This window comes from Pinus tabuliformis, chromosome 6 (assembly GCF_031772625.1).
Source record: "Pinus tabuliformis cultivar Carrire ecotype Pingquan chromosome 6, CPIR1, whole genome shotgun sequence".
Lineage (NCBI taxonomy): Eukaryota > Viridiplantae > Streptophyta > Pinopsida > Pinales > Pinaceae > Pinus > Pinus tabuliformis.
Genome location: NC_142292.1, coordinates 670,699,300 through 670,718,070, shown reverse-complemented (window position 1 = coordinate 670,718,070; position 18,771 = coordinate 670,699,300). Strand labels below are relative to the sequence as shown.

At 41.2% G+C, this 18,771-nt stretch overlaps 1 pseudogene; it reads right to left on the bottom strand.

Moving 5' to 3' along the window:
- Positions 1–7,450: 7,450 nt before the first annotated feature.
- LOC149260412 (transcription initiation factor TFIID subunit 8 pseudogene) lies at positions 7,451–8,905 on the bottom strand (annotated as a pseudogene).
- Positions 8,906–18,771: the final 9,866 nt, after the last annotated feature.

Genomic DNA, 18,771 nt, shown 5'->3' with positions numbered 1-18,771 from the left:
CACAGTCGCCACGGAGAACAAATCATCCTGGCCCACATGAGAACTAATCATCCTGTTCCATAGTCTCCATGGAGAACAAATCATCCTAGCCCACAGGAGAACTAATCATCCTGTTCCACAGTTGCCACGGGAGAACTAATCATCCTGGCCCACAAAAGAACTAATCATCTTGTTCATAGCGCACCACCAGGGGAGGGTGAGTCACCCTGTGGTCGTATGTTGCTCCAGTAAGTACCCCAAGCCCCCCAAAGCTCCCAGAGCTCAATGCATGCAACATGCATCACCATTATAAGAAGGTCTCTCAATGACTCCAAGTCATTCGGGAAAGTCACAGATTTGACCTTTCCCCGGGGCTTTGACAAAATGTCTGCGTCCTGTACATCAGTCTCGATGCAATGGAGCATCCTCGCTCATCGACTTACCATATCGCAAATAAGGCAATATCTGATGTCCATCTGCTGGAGCAATCATCGAATACGGGATTCCTCAATAATCGAATCCCCCCTCTGGTTGTCACAGAGAATCACAGTGGTATTCATCATGTGTACAAACAGCTCACTTAAGAGCTTCTGCAACCATGTAGCTTCACACGAGATCATACACGTAGCTATGTATTCGATCTCGGCGATGCTTATAGCGACCGACTTCCGCTTCCTGCGCATCCATGATATCGAAGCAGAATCCAAAGAGAACCGGCACTAAGAAGTGCTCTAGTGATCCTTCACATTACTTGCCCACTCAACATTTGAATAATCATGCAGTTTCATATTTCCGACAGTGTATCTCAATCCATGAGAGATTGTGCCCCGAAGAAATCTCAGAAGATTCTTGGCACCAATCCAGTGAGGCTCAACCAAATATGAGCTCACCATGCTAATTACAAAACATATGTCCGGACAGAAATTCACCAAGAACATCAACGCGAATGAGTTTATGAAACTCAGAGGCATTTCCCAAATCTGGTTCGACATCACTACCATATAACTTCTGAAAGTTAAGATCCTTGAGGTAGTCATATGTCCGGACGGAAGTTCACCAAGAACATCAACGCGAATGAGTTTATGAAACTCAGAGGCATTTCCCAAATCTGGTCCGACATCACTACCATATAACTTCTGAAAGTTAAGATCCTTGAGGTAGTCATATGTCCGGACGGAAGTTCACCAAGAACATCAACGCGAATGAGTTTATGAAACTCAGAGGCATTTCCCAAATCTGGTCCGACATCACTACCATATAACTTCTGAAAGTTAAGATCCTCGAGGTAGTCACAGGCTTGCAGTTTATCATTCCACATCCGGAATCCAACTCCCTCTTACTTCTGCAAATGAGAGGGTTTGCACCTGTCAGAAATAGGTCGTCCTCATAAGGTGTCGGTATGAGAGGTCTATCATCCACAACCATCAGGTAATGGTTTGGATCGGTTTCACTCCTAGTGAATCTCAGCTTCATTAGGCAGCTATCAATCCTCTCATACTACGCCCGGGGTGTTTTGATTCAAGCCATAGAGGGCTTTCTTCCACCTGCATAAGTGAGATTCCTGATCATCAATCTCAAACCCCTCGGGTTGTTCCAAACCTGTGGACCTGCTACATGAGGGGAATGGTCCCATTGTAATATTTTCCTTAGGTACATCTCAGACATGTACTTTCACACTCTTTTTGAATTCAGGCATCCCTATCACAATCTGACTCACATCAGTTAGGGCCCCATAGGTAGACCTCCGGTGTTATAGATGCGATATGTCAATTAACATGATCCCCAATGGACCATCCTGCAGCTTGATACAAATTGCCAACCCTGAACCCATGAGAAAAAACATCTTTGAAGATTATATTTTTTAACACGTACCTTTCCATCGATGAATGCCACCTTGAAATCTTTGACTTCCATTTCCGAGATGGACACCAAGTTCTTGCGATCAGGTACATAAAAGAGATTCTGTAAATGAATCGAGTTACCCTTATTCAATAGAGAGTTAACATTCCCTACACCCTTTCCGGGATAGGTGGCATTGGCTCCAAGTATAATCCCACGATTGTTTCCATCTGTACCAAATTAGAGAGTGCACCCATCTATCCCATGAAGTGCCTTGAAGCACTACAATCTATAGGCCAGATTCCCAAAGAATCTGAAGGAGAGGGCCAATACAAGATAACGCTTCTTTATCTTATCAGAAACAACATTTGATTCTTCATACTTGGGGTTCCTTGCTTTCTATGAAGAGTCGGCCATTTCCTTGATGACCTGCATTACCTGTCATTCATTTGATCATTGAAGATGTCCCTAGAATGATTGTTATCATCATCAAGTGATGTGTCCCTGCCATTCGGACACTCCTTCGCATAATGGCCAAACTAGTTATCTGCCTTTCCTTCTACCCTGAGATCCGGTCTTCCAATGAAGTGATCTTTAGGTAGGCCATATTCCGCTGCGTCATTCTGATAATATTCTCTACTTCGACTTCACCCTTGGTGAATTTGAAGAGGGATGAGGAATCCATTGATCCTTTTGTCCTTTCCCAACTGTCTTCGGTGATTGCTCTTTTACTCTTGCTTGGGCATTGTCTTCACCTCAGCGCTGATACCATGTTAATTTTAGGTATGTTCTATGCTTAGAAAAACTTATTTCAATTTTCACAATTAGCTCCATATATTTTCCAGATTAGCAATCCCATCAGCATTAAAGCAAACTGCAGATAGAACATAACATAAATCGCAGAAGACAAGCCAAGACAAGAGGACACAAGATGTGGCACTAGCCAAGGACAAACCCCAATGTGGGGAAACCCTTGATCAATTCTTCTTATATGTTCTTCAATAGTTCAGCAGAGAGAGAGAGAGAGATAATATATTTACAACAGAAGTCAGCACTTTGACTTATCTAGATAAGAGCATAGATCATCTCTAAGAAGATAATACATGAGATAAGTTGGCGACATGCGGCTTCAACTAATTCTCCAAGGTGACTCCTTCACATATCGTTGTGCTGCATTTCGTCATCATGCTGCACCTCACCGTGCTGCACCCATCATCACTATGCTGCATCTCATCACGCTTCATTAATCATGACTGTACCCAGCACTGTACTGCATTATGTGCCATTGTTGCACCATGTTGCCATCCTGACCTATGTGTTGGTTGCACCTTGCTTGCTTGTTGTCCCTTGCTTGCTGCTTGTCCCTAGCATGCTTGTTGTTGCATGCTAGTTGTTCCTTGCATGCTAGTTGTAACATTGCATGCTTGGTGTATTTGCTGCTAAGTACCATACAACTGTCCCAATGTTAGTTAGTTGTCCCTTGATGTTATTCTCCTTCGGAGATAGATGCTCCGACTGTTTCGGCAGTTCTGACAGTTCCGGCAGTCCCAGCAGTTCCGGCAGCCCCGGCAATTCCGGCATGTCCCACATTTCTGGCTTTTTTGGCAGTTCCAGCTTTTCCAGTAGTTCCGGCATTTCCGGCTTTTCTGGTTTTTCCAGCTTTTCTGGTTTTTCCGGCAGTTCCAGCATTTCCGACAATTCTGAATTTTCCGACATTTCCGGCTTTTCTGGCAGTTCCGGCAGTTTCGGCTTTTCCGACAGTTTCGATTTTTCCGGTAGTTCCAACTTTTCTAGCAGTGTTGACTTTTCCAACTTTTCCAGCAATTCCGTCAGTTCCGGCTTTTCTGGCTTTTCTGGCAATTCCGGTTTTTCCGGCTTTCTGCACTTTGAATCAGGGCACCGTTATTCCTTGGGATCTCTCCTCCTACTAAAACCCAAAGACAAATAGAGAGAGGAAGAGATCCCAAGTGTGTTGAAATGACTTGAAGGCCACCTCTATTTATACTAAAACGTTGAGCACATGTGGGGTTTATTTGGTTGTTGGTCGACCTTAACGAATTGTCTTATAACGCAAATAAATTCATAACTCCATGAATACTTATCGGAATCGGATAATCTTTAGATCAATCCTACACCTCTCGATGAGAGGGATCCAAGAAAAATATCAGCTGCCATAAATAAGATGACCCACATGGATTTTGGCCCTAGTTGCCAATTTTAACAATAACCCTAGATGCTCCCCTTGTGGTAAAGTTAATCTTCGAGTTCTTGTACATATATATTTATGCTTGGTTGTACTTGTTGAAGAGATCTGCAGGTACACAGTCTTTCAAAAGGTTGTAAAGATGTAAGACTAGTTGGTGATGACTTTATGATGATACTTGATGATGACTTTGAGGAGCATGATGGAAAAAGGGAGCTGTGAAAACCTTGATGATATTGAAGATGTTTCCAAAGGTCGAAGTTCTTCGATGACATGATGATGCAAAAAAAAGGGCTTGTGTAACTAGAAGAATAAAGTTGTTGATGACTTATCTCCCAAGTTGAGAGGGAGTTGGATGAAAGAAAGTGTATATGATCGAGGAGGACATGATCGGCCAAGACTAACAACCATACGTATCGTGAAGACCATGAAGGAAGAATGAGATCAGAGAATGGCTAGAGCACTAATGGTTATTCATCGTAAACAAGACTTGATTGATTTGAGAAGTGTTGAGGTTGAGTTTGATGCTGCTTGAAAAGTTGGAAAGAGGAAGTTTCCGTCGAGATTTGTTTGGATATTCTGATAACCAAAGCATCAAAATGGTTGAGGACCTCGGATTTTATGCCAGCGTGTTGATAATAAGAACTAATATATTGGAAGTGATTGGGGTCATGAGGCTACAATATGTTCAGATGGATGAACAAGTAGTTGATGTGTTGATCTCTCCCTGAGAGGTCTATATATTTTAGAAGCATGATTGGATTGGTGGATATCTCTGATTTGGTTGAGAGGGAGAGACAGTTACCATAAGTTGTCCGTATGATGCTGCTTGGGAGGACATCTTGGTCTACTTGGTGTTGAGATCTCAGTTATAGTTTGGCCTTGATGATGTCTAGATCCCGATGTAGGAGGGTATCTTGGTCTTATGGAGCTTCATTTTAATCTTTGACCTTGGTGATACCTATATCCCTATGAGGTTTGGTGTCTTGGCATGAAGGCCTAGATGGTATCTATATCCAATTAGATTGATACCAGGGTTGTAGCCTGCTAGTACCTATAGTGGCAAGTTGCCTTGATGACACCTTAATCCCTGTTGAGAAGTTACCTTGGAAATTTTCGTATCCCTAGCATTGCATATGTTGTTGTACTCTTTTTGGAACATTTCAAATTGAGGTCAACCTTGTACTGGTTGAAAAATTATGAATACCTCCCTAATTAAGAGAGTGTTGAGAAATATAACTAGCATCGGTCTTCACAATTGTTGTCTAGCTCATGACATGATATAATTTATATGTGTTTGTAAAAAGGAGAAAAATAAAATCATTGTAAAGATCAAAAGAAAATCATTTATAAGCATGGGTTTCATGCTTTATGTATTTTGTTTCTAGGTCAAGCCTCCATTGAAGGCCTTCTAGGGTTGATTCATGAGTCATTATACTTGTCATTATGTTCTAGACCCTTATTTGGCTTCTTGTATGAAAGAAATAAAATTATTTTGATGTAATTTGGTCATCTACACCTCCACCATCAAGTCAGCCTGCCGCCTATTAATCCTTCATGTCAGCCCCACCTACCCATCCTTCATGTCGGCCTTAATGAAAAGATTCGACCTCATTGGGAGACTATATATAGAAGAGGAACTTGCCTCATTATGGCATAATCAATATAATTTAATCTGCGACTTTGGAGATAAAGAACATGTGTGAAAGCTAGAAGAAGGAAGTTAAATCCTAACGAAATAGGAAGAGACACTTGTCAAGTAAAAGGAGCCAAAATTTTCTCATTTTCTATCACACGTGCGAGGAGATCTGTAGCAGAAGTGCGAAAGTGCAGGGCCGAGGGTGCAGGCAAAGATTTCAGATGTTGCAAAGAGGGTCGAGAACCTGTTTGACTCGGATTTTTGAAGGACGACATATGTTGATTTTGAGAATTTGATTAGGGTTTGACTTACCTACATGGGAAGTTGACTTGATGGATTGGAGGAAGTCTATGTCTTGGTCAAAGGGTCTAAGTTGTCTCATTTGATTTGGTTCTAAAGAAGAAAAGAAGAATTTTTGGGTTTTCCCCTAGAAGAGGGGTTTTGCCCTGACTAAGAGCCTACATCCTGTATCCTTGTTGCTTTGATCTTCATACATTTATGTTTTGGTAGTTGCTTGATGATAAAAATATAAAAACAGACATAATAGAAAATAATAATATTCCTAAGAAATAACAAATTATTATCAAGATAAGAAAATCTTTGTCTTTCTGATTTTTTAACATCATACACTGGCTTGGCTGCGACTTTCAAATTGGATATCATATAAAATCATAAGTTGATCTGTTTCATCCTAAGCACCTGGAATGAACCATTGCAGGCCTTTTCATCCTAGGCACCTGGAATGAACCATTGCATCCTAAGCACCTGGAATGAACCATTGCAGGCCTTTTCATCCTAGGCACCTGGAATGAACCATTGCAGGCCTTATTAGGGTTTCACCTGCCACACTTTGGATGGCTATAAGAAATTCTTCCTCAGAGTTCATTCGTCTGAAAAATTGCTGTAATCTGTCCACAGCCCATATTCTGAGATCACTGAATGAACACAGCCCGTAACAATCCTCAGAAATCCCATTACAATTCTAAACATCCATGACACCACAAAGAGAACAAGCCAGAACAGAGAGGACGCAATGGTGTTCATATAATGAACACCCAGAAGAGCAGCCTATACAGATCATACGCAAGCAACCAGAGTATGACCAGGAACCCAAGGATGAATGAAGCAATCAACAATAGGGCCGCACCCACAATAATCCCAAATAAAATGAACCACCCAGCACAGTAGCCTATGCAGATCATACGCAAGCATCCAGAGTATGACCAGGAACCCAAGAATGAATGAAGCAATCAACAATAGGGCCGCACCCACAATAATCCCAAACAGAATGAGAGAGGCATGGATGAGAACACAGAGGAGTTAAATCAAGTCAGGCACCACGAAGGAGAAGAGGACAGCATGGAAATGGAAGCATAATTCTGTGCAGTATTAGGTGAGGCAGAATGGCTTAATCATGGATATCAAACATGGGAGGGCATGTAGGAGAAAAGCATGCCAGAAGAAGAATCGGAAATGTTATTAACAGTTATAATTGGATTTTGTGCACTGTAGAGGCAAATGACAGAGGAGGAGTATTGTGCGAACAGTTGAAGATATTTCACAATAAATATTTATGTTATAAATGTTGACATTCACATGATAGCAGATACACATACTTTCGGTGAGTCATGAATACATAAATGTCTATGAAATTTAGCTGCATCTTATCCAAACCAGGTCTGAAATCACCAGCAATTGGATAGACTCTTTTCCAGCGAGCGATTACTACTTTTACACTGTTTTCCAAATCAAGCAGAAGCTCATCGCGACCTGTTGTTAAAATTTCAGAATTGGAACACCCAAGATGCAGCAAATTTCCAACCCACTTGATTGATTTTTAAGCCACAACAGAGGCCCAGAATCCGTGCCAATCTTCAGAGCTGTACCAAGTCATGAGGGTTCTCCATGGCCTCTTTCAATATCTGCTCTACCCTTCTCTTCTTATCATCTATCTCCTCGTCTCTGCTAAACCAAGAACTCAGCGGCGTCTCATTTCGCAGCGCTCCGGTTGCATGGGCAGCCATTTGAGCCTTCTTTCCGAAATCAAATTTAAATTGCACAAGGGGTCTCTCATCAGACAGCGCCTGACTCCCACGCGGATTCTTCCTCTGCCCGTCGAGCTCTTCAACCTGATCAAGCCCCTGCTTGACGGCATCAATGGCTGGAGCAAATGCCTCCAAGACAGAAGGGAGTTTAACTGCCGGCCGGACGAGCACCGAGGGAATCTTGACAGGGCTTACCTGTTTCTCATCGGGGCCAACGGGCGGAGCAAGGAACGGGTTATTAGAGTTAGCATTGGGATTTGGACTAGGGCTAGGGTTTTTTCCCTTGCCATCTGTTTCCATGGCGAGCCCTAGAGAAGAAGACCCGGAAGCCGATGCCAGGCGCTGCTGCAAATTCACCAGCGACCGCTCGGCCTTCCGCCGTTGCCTCGCCTGCTCGATCTTGGCCACCTGGGGATCCGTTTTCCGCTCGTTCCACACAGGAGTGCTCTTATAAGTGTGCGAATCTGGGAACGCGGGCAACCATGGAGGAATGTGTTGATGAGCTGGGGTTTCCTTCATCTGCAGAAAGGTAGGCAAAAGTTTCCGTTTTTTCACCACAGGGAACCGCGGCACTGGGCGGGCGAACGGGATCTCTTCCGCCCGCTTGGTGTACTGCATGATTTCACGCACAGTGCCCGACCCCGAGACCGAGTGGCTGATCACATCCGAGGCACCCGCGAAGCCCTGTGCAGCAAACATGTCCTCCATGGCGTGTATCACATCGAAGACGTTGCAGTCCGTTCTGCCTGCGAGGCCAGCGTAGTAGTGCGCGGCCTTACCGAGGTCGCAGAGGTAGCGGACGGCGATATCCGCCAGAGCTTCGAGGGCAGATTGCTGGCAGGATTGGAACCCGGCACCTTCGCATATCTGAGCCACTGCAATCTGAGCAACCGCTCGGCCGAAGGCGTCCACTCCTCCATCGGGCGTTTTCTCTTTGCTTATCGGTGTTTGTGCATTTGTTGACTGCGGTGGTGTTGTCGGTGTTCCTCCATTGGTGGCCATCCTGGTTACTGAATCATAAGAACTGCTTTTCCGGGGTTTTCTATGTTAAAACCCTACTGTAAGATTTCCTGTGAGGGTTGTTAAGAAGAATTTTGCGTTAAAACGACCCTCGCAGCACCCGAACACGAGGCCGCGAATGTATCTGCACCCAAAAGAATTGTTTTGAGGGCGCTTTTGGCAGTTGAGAATCAAAGTACCGCAGTTCATTGATAAACACCATTGTAAGTAGGGAAATTCAAATAACGACGGCACTATTAACAATTTTTTTAAGTTTTTTATTAACATCTAAACGAAGCTAGATTCATCTTAATAAATCAGTTGTTGTTGAGAGGCATTCACTATGTAATTTTTTTCAATACAACTCATATTGCATTGTACATAAGATAAGATAATATAATATATTTAAGGTCCAACTAATCACCATAAAGTAGGTCAAAAGGACTGTTGAGTACACTGATGTATATACAAAGCGGGAGAACCAAATGGTCTCCTATAAAAGGTACAATGCACGAAGTAAATCAAAGATACAATGCATGAAGGAAATCAACATCTGGCCCTAGCAGAGAAGATCCAGGAGCTAATAGGTCTGAGGATCAGACCCATCTCTCCTAATATCTGAGGCTGAATGAATAACACTAAAGAAACTCAATAAAGTTTGTTGGTCCGGTGAAGAGCCAATGGCAAGTGCAGAGTGTCCACTAAATCGTATCCTGGGGGGTTCACACATTGCTAAATGTTGGAGGACCTAGTATGTCTCCCAGGAACGGATCTGAGACAAAACTGTTGCTGAGATCTCATGTGGCAGGGTGAGGTCCCACGGATCCTCACTGATCTGGAGTCTGGATACGTATTGGTATCAATCGATCTCTTGGTGCCCCTGTCTGAAGGTAGTACCTTGAAAAATGTCATGATCCTCTGTGTGGGGTCTGGTCTAATGGGAGGCTGAAGAATATGCGCTCGGAACCTAAGAGCCTCCTGCATATATAGGGCCAAACATCTCTAATCGGGGTACCTGAAAAAGTCGGCGAGGGTCTGAGAATCTCTGAACAAGCAATGAAACCTTCCTCTGATCTCGTAGTAGACAGGGCATCCAAGGATGAAGTGCACCTCAGTCTCCACTTCCTGTAAATGACATACCTGGCAGAGTCTGTCTAGTCTATCCACCTGGTGGTCTGTCTCTACCCAAAGTCTATGAGAACCCACTCTGAACTGGCCTAGAGGAATGCGAAGAGCATGCATCCAGTGGTGAAACGTATATTGGGGTTGAACAATGAGCCCGTCTCTCAACTCCAAGAAGTGCTCAGCGTAGAAGGCCATCTTTGGGTGCAACCCTCCTGGATGATTGACCCAGGTGACCTGGATGAACTGCTTGTAGATGTCCACCTTGATGATCTTTTTTAGCTCTCATCTAGTAGGTAAAAGCTGACTAGGAGCATCTAAGGAATATTGGAAAGGAGGGAGACAATCCAACTTAATTCCCACTGACTCTAAGAGGTTTGAAACTCTTGTAAACCAACCTCTGGCTCGGCCTGAGGGAGTAGAACGGGCAATGCCAAGTAAGGATAACAATCCCTACTCTTTATCAAGTCTGCCAAGCCCTAGACACGATACAAGAATGAAACCAATCTGAAGACCATCTCAAGCTGAAAGGGCTGAGCTCCAAACTCTGCAAGGATGATGCACTGCAGCACTGTCAGTTTGCACCTAATGATGCGGCGGAGAAGAAGAATCTGGACTCTCTCAGCTGAAGCCCAGTCTGACTCAAGTAAAGACGATCCCCAAATCTCTGGGCCATATAGAACAGTGGGACGAATCAAGGTGTCCATGAGGCTCACTTTGGACGATATGTCCTATAAGTGATGTCGAAAGCATTTTCTCTCGAGAAGGGCTAAGGATCCATATCCTTTGTTGATCTGAGGCTGAAGCGCTAGTCGCAAATTGAAGCGGGGACCTAAGAATTGCACCCCCAAGTAAGTATACGTGTTGGTGATCTCAATCTCCTCCCCTCTGAATAAAAAGTGAAGGTTTGAGGTTTTCTTCACCCCATTGAAGATCATAACCTTAGTTTTACCCAGGTTGACCGTCAACTATCGATGGTCACAAAACAGAGCTAAGGCATCCAGCTGCCTCTGTAATCCTTCTGGGGATGAGGAGAGGAGGACCACGTCGTCAGCAAAGAGTAGAATAGATATCAGAACCTGGTGAAGAAGGTAGCCATCAGTGTCTTGGATATGCTCGTGTAGAAATGCTTCCAACTCATCAATATATATCCCAAACAGGGTAGGGGACAGTGGACAACCTTATTTAACCCTAATAGTGCTTCGAATGAAATCAAACATCCCATGCGTTGCATGAAGACGACCAAGAACAGACTCATATAGGCGCATAATGCTAGGGTTGCAAAGATGCCAATATCTCTGAGTCTCTGGAGCAAGGCCTCCCTTGGAACAGAGTCAAAAGCTTTCCGAAAATCTACGAAACAATAGTAGACTTTCGAAGAGTGGTGTCGTGCCTCCTCAATCACAGCGCGAAGGGTGAAGATGTGGTCAATGGTTTGATGATCCGGTCGAAAACCTGCCTGTCCCCTAGCTCTGAGTTGTCTCTGCTCAAGGTCACTGGAGAGCTTCCTATGTAGAACAGTAGCATACAACTTCGAGAACGTGTGACCCACCATGATCGTTCTGTAGTTATTGGGATTTGAGCTGGAACCTGATTTGTGGATCGGATGGATGATGTGGTGTGCCCATGTCGATGGAAAACCTTCACGAACTACATGGTTGAAGAGATTAGCCAAGTAGCTAACCAAAGCACGGAAACCGTGCTTAAAGAACTCTATTTGGTAGCCTTCCTCATCGGCTGCTTTGTTGTTGTTCATCACCCAAATGGCCTCTCTAATATTTATGTCTAAGAATAGATAACAGGAAGAGGGTGGGGAGGTAACATGAATTTGGGCCTGCCCAGGAATATCATATAGGTTGGAAGTGTGAGAGAACATGGATGTAGGGTCGAGGTGAGGTGGAAGAGGGGAGCATCAGGGAAGGATGGTATGCAAAAATTGTTTAGGGGAGTGGGCAAGGAGAGTAGAAAGTTCTCATCTTCTATGGGAGACAAAGAGTCATTTCTTATGACGAAGCAGACGATGATAAGAAGCTTTGAGGTCGGAGTATAAGGGTTAAGTGTGGGTGAAATCATATCAAAGTTCTCGATATAGAGTCTTACAATCATCATCGTACCATTTGTTCATGGGGCAAGATCCAACTTTAGGGGAGATGGAAGTGGAACGAGTGGAGTGGGGGAAGGATTTGAGTGTTGTTTCCCAAATGGCAGCTGAAAGGCAGATGTATTTAGTGGAAGCAGAATCAAGCAAGGAGAATTAGGTTTTCGATGGGAGCATCTTGCATAGGGTAGAGGAGAAAATGTAAGGGTCTCCTTCGTCAAATCGGAAGGTGGTTCGGGGTGGGCCCCGAGGGGAGGGATGGGGTGGAAGGGGAGGGTCAAACCGAAGAGAGAAGGAAAGAAGTGCATGATCAGCAAGGGGGATGGGGGAGACTAAGAAATGGAAAATAAAAGGGAGCAAGTTATGGCTAGCAAGTACATAATCAACTACACTCGCACCCCCTCCATATGGCCGACAAGTGAAAAAGCGAGAGTCTGGGAAACAAGGGAGATCAATTAGGATCAACAACTCCTCAGATTCCCCCAACTACAATAGATGTTTACCATAAGGTGTAATGGGGCCTAAAGCATCATCTGACATCTAGTGAAGCCCTACTAAATTTGGATCTATCCCCTGGGTACAAAATGCATCCTTTGATTGGTCGTGGAGAGGGATCTGGAGATCTCTAGTGCGAGCATTGAAGTCACCTAGGAGGATGACTTCCCCAACAGCACAGTACGGGGTGATGTCAGTGTACAAGTTTATAAAGGGATCCCCATTTGAGCCATTATGGACAACAAATGGTGAAGAGGCTAGGGGGAAGTAACAAACTGCAATGTAGATGTCCCTCGGAAGAGAGACTCCGATGCTAATCTGAATCCACATAAACTTGGCAAACTCATCTTCAGCTACCAAAGATACCTTGTTCCGGAGTGAGTCACTAGCCAAACAAGCAACTCCACCTGATCCTCTGACCCCTCCTGAGCTCCTCATCTCCTGCCTACAAACTGAGATCCAATGGTAACTTGCAATATCTGGGAGGGGTCGAACAATGCTCGCATTAGTCTCGGTCACGAAGAGGATGTCCGTTGATTTGAGAGCATCATACAAGAGTCTCGACAATGACCAGAAAGATCCATTGCCATTCCAACAACGGATATAAATCCTTGTACCCTGTCGCCCCCCCAAGCAGACCCATCATTTGGAACCTCCAATTCGGGGTTTCCACCCAGGTGGGAAGGAGTCCCAAATGACTGCCCGAAGGTTCCTAATAACCGCCCATTTCCCTACGTGTCGTGATGCCATAACTTGTTCTTTGGATTGTTTAAGTTCCACAACATATGCTCGAGTGAGGTCCTCATCCAAGAAAATCCTTTTGGGAAGAGAAAACAACTTCTGCTTAGCCTTGAGGGCGCAGAGTCGATCAGACGTAGTGTGAAACCTGAGGAAGAGAGTGGAGTCGTAGCCCAGCCAGGCTCTGTCCAAAGCTATATCGGGGAGGCTAAGGGTGTCCCGAAGGAACCTAGCCCCCACTTCCATAGGATCCAAAGAGGGGTGGGGTAAGGGGAGACCTCTCACCTTGAGATTCAATTCTCTTGCCCATCTGTTGTGTTCTTCCCCAAGTTTTGCTTGCATCACCTCCTCAACTACTGCAAGAGGGGTAGGAGTTTTATCCTTCCCTCGAACCACCTGTACCCAAGAATTGATGTGTGTCTCTGTTTCTTGTTTGAAGGTGGCTTGTTGGGATCAGATTTCTTCTTGCTTGCATTTAAGGTCAAGAATTTCTACATGAAATGCACCATTTGGATGATGGATAATTTCCTGCTCTTTAGTTTCATGTAACATATTCTTAAGGGATAAATTATCCCCCTCCACCTCTGAAACTCTGGCAAAGAGGGTGTGTATTTATGAATGGAGTTGCTTGTTTTCAATTTCGAGAAATTCCATTTTCCGTAGCGTTTGTTTCACCAAGGCTGTCCAGAATGAGAAATCGGACTCCGGGCTGACTACCACTTGCTCTTGTTGGTTTTCAACAGTTGATAATTCAGCAAGGCTAAACATGTCATCTTGACACAATTCGTCTTGTTGCACGAATCAAATCCTTGGATTTGGAACCCATTCTTTTGTCTCTGTCTGTTATTCAACAGTAAAATTGTTCTTCAGTAGTAAAATTCATCAAAGGATTTAGAGAAAACCCGTCTACTGCCATCTTGGTATTAGAGTCACTGTCAAATTTAGTGGGCAGATTTCGTCAAACACTTGACCTGCATCCTCGGGCTGCCCTGTTCTGTTTCAGTGATCTGTCGTTCTATAATCAAGAATTCTAAATTCTTTCTCCTAATGTGTTCTTCCAAGTTGGGGTCTGGTTTTGCGATTTATCACCACAATCTGCAGGAGACGTTGATTTTCGACTGTTGGGAGAGAGCGTTTTGTAACTCGACTTTGTTGAGGGACCACGGTTCCTTTCCGTGACAAGAAATGATGCCTGTTAGAAGCCCGAAACCCACATTCCTTGTGAAATAACTCTTCACATTCAATCCAGATTAGTGCCAAAATCATAAATCACGATCCAGTGCCAACACGTATCACTTCCAGTGCAAATTTCTTAAATTCAACTTAATTTTGTTGAGAATGATCAAATCTCTTGAGGTACAAACTTCTTAGATTCATATTTAAAACAATCTACATTCAACTGTGGAGAAGAATCAGATTTTTTGAAGTGTACACTTTTAAATTCATCAGATTTTTTGAGGTGCAAACTTTCTAAATTCATGTTAACTTTACTGAGAAGGATAAAATCTCTTGAGGTGCAAACTTCATAGACTCACGTTAACTCAGTATAGGATATCTCTTAACTCCCTTCAAAAGAATCAAGTCTCTTAAAGTGCAAACCTATTTTAGAGTGAAAAGAGATTTGATATTTTAAAGCTTGATATATAAAGAGTTAAAATAGATCTAGATTAGTTTAATTATTAATTATTCTAATTATAATTATTTATTTTATTTTTATGTCAAAATGTTTTAATTAATAATTATAATTATTTTGATATACTTGGATTTTTTTGGATAAGAAGACTTTCTATGGACAATAGGAAAATATAGATGTTTTTCTATAACACATTAGGGTCTACAATGCATGATGGAGACTTTACAAAGAAAGAACCATGTTGTTGTATTCTCATTTTTTAATAAAAAGATAGTGTGTAATTTGACGGAGTCAAAATATTTAGATAACATAACATAACAAGACATGACATTACCACATATTTTCCATAGTGAGATCGAGAGCATCTTTGTCAAGCATAGTTAATTATAGATTAGGTTTAAATTTTAAATTTTTATTAAACATAACAATTATAAGCTAACTCTAAATTAGATTTTAATTTTAATTTTTTATTAAACTTTAAATAATAATTAATTAATTATTATTAATAATATTATATTTATAATTAAATAAATTTGTCAATATTTTAATTATTAAATAATTTTTTAATAATAATATCTACCTTATTGTAAGAAACAGTGAAATCAAATACATAGAAACTTCCGCAGTCACATAACAATGCAGTTGGGTGTCCAATTTTCTATTAAACAAGAGCCACCTGGTGGCGATGTCACTGCCATTGCTTTTTTTGGACATTGCCTCCACCTGGTTTTTTGTTTAGAGAACTATATGGGAAGATGTCTTATTGAATATATATAAAAGCTTGTTTTTTTTGGACATTGCCTCCACCTAGTTTTTTGTTTAGAGAACTATATGGGAAGATGTCTTATTGAATATATATATAAGCTTAATGTTAATATTTTTGTGTTTTTAGGATGACCAAGATGTTTGTGTTGAGCACAATGGCATTGTTTTTGCACTTTCAGTGTATGCAATGTTCTTGTGGTATATGTTATAAAACAAATAAAATTAAAGAGATCTTTGAACACATAACAAAAGCTATTTACAAAATAAGTGTGCTATTATTAACAGTAATTTGAAATCTACATTCTAATAGCAGTATGTTCATTAAAGATGAATAAAAATATATAGTCTCACAATATATACTTTCTAATATGAACAGTGAGTTCTGATTGTGCAAAGTGTGCATGCCTCTGAAGCAGTCTTGTACAAGTTGGCATCCATTGCACTCAAAAATGTTGGAAGAAAGTATTTACTTGCAGAACTCAAAAATGTTGGAAGAAAGTATTTACTTGCAGAACTCAAAAATGTTGGAAGAAAGTATTTTCCTGCAAAAAAAACTAAAGCTAATGCCTTTGCTTGACGAACGTTCATATCACATGACTGTGCCTCTTCCATAGCACCTACATAAGCAAACCACAAATGAAAAGTTCCATTAAAGCATTGTAGTTATTGAAGACAATATGATATGAATGCATTTCTTTTCTAAACTCTGTTTATATGAAAATGACCAAAATCTAGTAACTACCATTTCTCGATGAACTGAAATTTAGGAATCATTGGAGGGGGCCTCTCATTTTTATAGGCCAACTTTATGACATATATAGCATATACCCTATTGATTATAGATTATTTAACATGAAAGGCAAGGAACAAAGAAAAGCAACAACAATTCCAAAACAAAACAAAAAATTGTCAAAATCACTCACTTGTGTGAAGGGAAACAAGTTGAGCAAAAAAAACCTTGTGCTTGAGCAACTCCAATTTTACTGACAAATTGTCTTCATTTTTAGGCATTAGCATCCTCTTGCTACAAACTGAAGTACCTACGAATGCCAAATACAGGGGCAAGTCTCGCATTATATGGTGTTGAGAAAAGTATGGTTCAGAAGCACTTCCATAATTGATGGGTTGACTTTTACCATGTCCAATTACCATGATAGTACACTGTATAATATGAGACAAAGCAAGACAAGATCAAAAAATCGAACCATACAAACAAAAGATAAGGCTTTTCACTGAAATTGTTTGTTAAATTCAAAAGATTTCTACTAGGAAATTCTAGTAAGATGGCAAAAGCATCTTGCCCAAATGTCTAGTGATACATTCAACAAAAAATTTGTATCTTTTGGAAATGACCCCAAATGCAAGAAGCACTCTCATGCTTTCTCATCTAGAACATCAATACTGGTCTCGAAGCATCTAAGAAGACTTTCTTTGTGATTATCTTACATTAGTTGTCCATTTAGAAGCTTTTTCTTGGCACTCTTGCATGCTGGGCAAGGTGCATTGTACAAGGAGCTTCTAATCACTTTCAAGACAAGTGGTAAGCCTTTACATTATGCTTGCACCTGTGATACATGCAGGAACCACCGTAACTATAAATTCTCTAGGTGGGGAACCAATCTAACACATTTTGGTTGTTTTCAACTGCATTCAAAAGCTTTGTTTCAACTTCATTGACAAGGAACTATTAGACACCAATATGTCAAGGGGTCTGTTGCATTTGGCATCTAGAGAATCAAAAGTCTGAATGCATTTGCATCTGCCAGGAGAAATCCTATGAACTACGTTGAAATCCAATTGCTCGTGTTGACAACGTGGACATGACGTGAAAAACAACGTATGTGGAAATATTACGTGGAGGTCATCCGTGGAATATGTCGTTCGTGTTGGCGACGTGTTGACCCAATGCATACGTTATAGAGGACCCCACAACTCAACCACTTATTGTTTTTGGGGGCACTCGACACTAGGCAGTGGTTTTACATTGGGTGCCACCAAGATAAATTATAACTTTCCCTAACGACTAGGCGAGCATTTTATTTGTTGAGTGCAGGTATTGATGTATGGGACGACAAAAACAATTTGCAGTACTTGAATGACAAAAGGGACATACCTCTCTGCATGAGTACAAACGGTAAATGTCTTAACATATTGAACTAGATTAAGGTGATTTTGATTTCTTGCTGCGCAAGTCTCCTTCCTATCTCGTGACATTTCGTTGGATGGATCAAGATGCAAGTTGTTCAAGTGAAAGCATTGGATGAAAATCAGAGCTACGGGCTAGATAAAAGGCTTATTGCTTTTGTAAAAGAACAGAGTAGTGTGAATAAAAAGCACTATTTGCAATGTGTTGATTACATATATAAACATTTTATTTATGAGATATGTAAACACACTAGCATAGAGTATTCAATGGGAGTTAGTTGTAAAAGAATCCTCGAACCATGTAGCGAGTATCTAGATGAAATATGAGGACAAAAGACTGAGCATTATAATTTATAACATGTTTTGAATTTCCAAACAAAGAGGTGATTGCCATGAACAGTTTAGATACTAAAAAAGATTTAGGTGATAAATAAGCTCTCAACTACTCATTTCAAGGAATTTTAGATCAGATGCAGAAACATATATTTGATGACATAAATCCAGAATGCAAAATATTGTTGTCTAAAAGTTTCTGTTGGTTATCATAGTTGATGTTTTCTTGTTTTAAAATTAAGATTTTATTTTCAGTTCAACAGGGAAAACTGAAAACTTAAATTCTTGTTACATAAAAAATTTCGATTGTATAAAAGATTTCAAATAGCTTGGATAGCTGGTATTTTGTGATTTTGAAGTACAAATGCAACCTTTTTTTTTTGTTTTAGCCTAACAGGAAACATTTGAAACTTAAAACTCTAACACACATAGAGTTGCATCATATAAATGTAGTGCACTAAACAATCTCAATTGAAGTAAACTATCCACAGTTTTATTAATCCTACATAATTTGCATAGATCCTGTGAAATTCATACCAATCATTTGGTGAGAAAAAAAAAAAAAACAACAACAACAACAAGAACTATGAAAATTAATATTATGCCAATCAGTGGAAGAAAAAAATTAGGAGACGTAGCTAATGTTTGTCGAAAAAGCCATAGGCAATTAATTTGTTGTGTTAATATGTTTCTTACCATAGCGTAGCGATAAAGTGATAACATTAGAAACATACATAT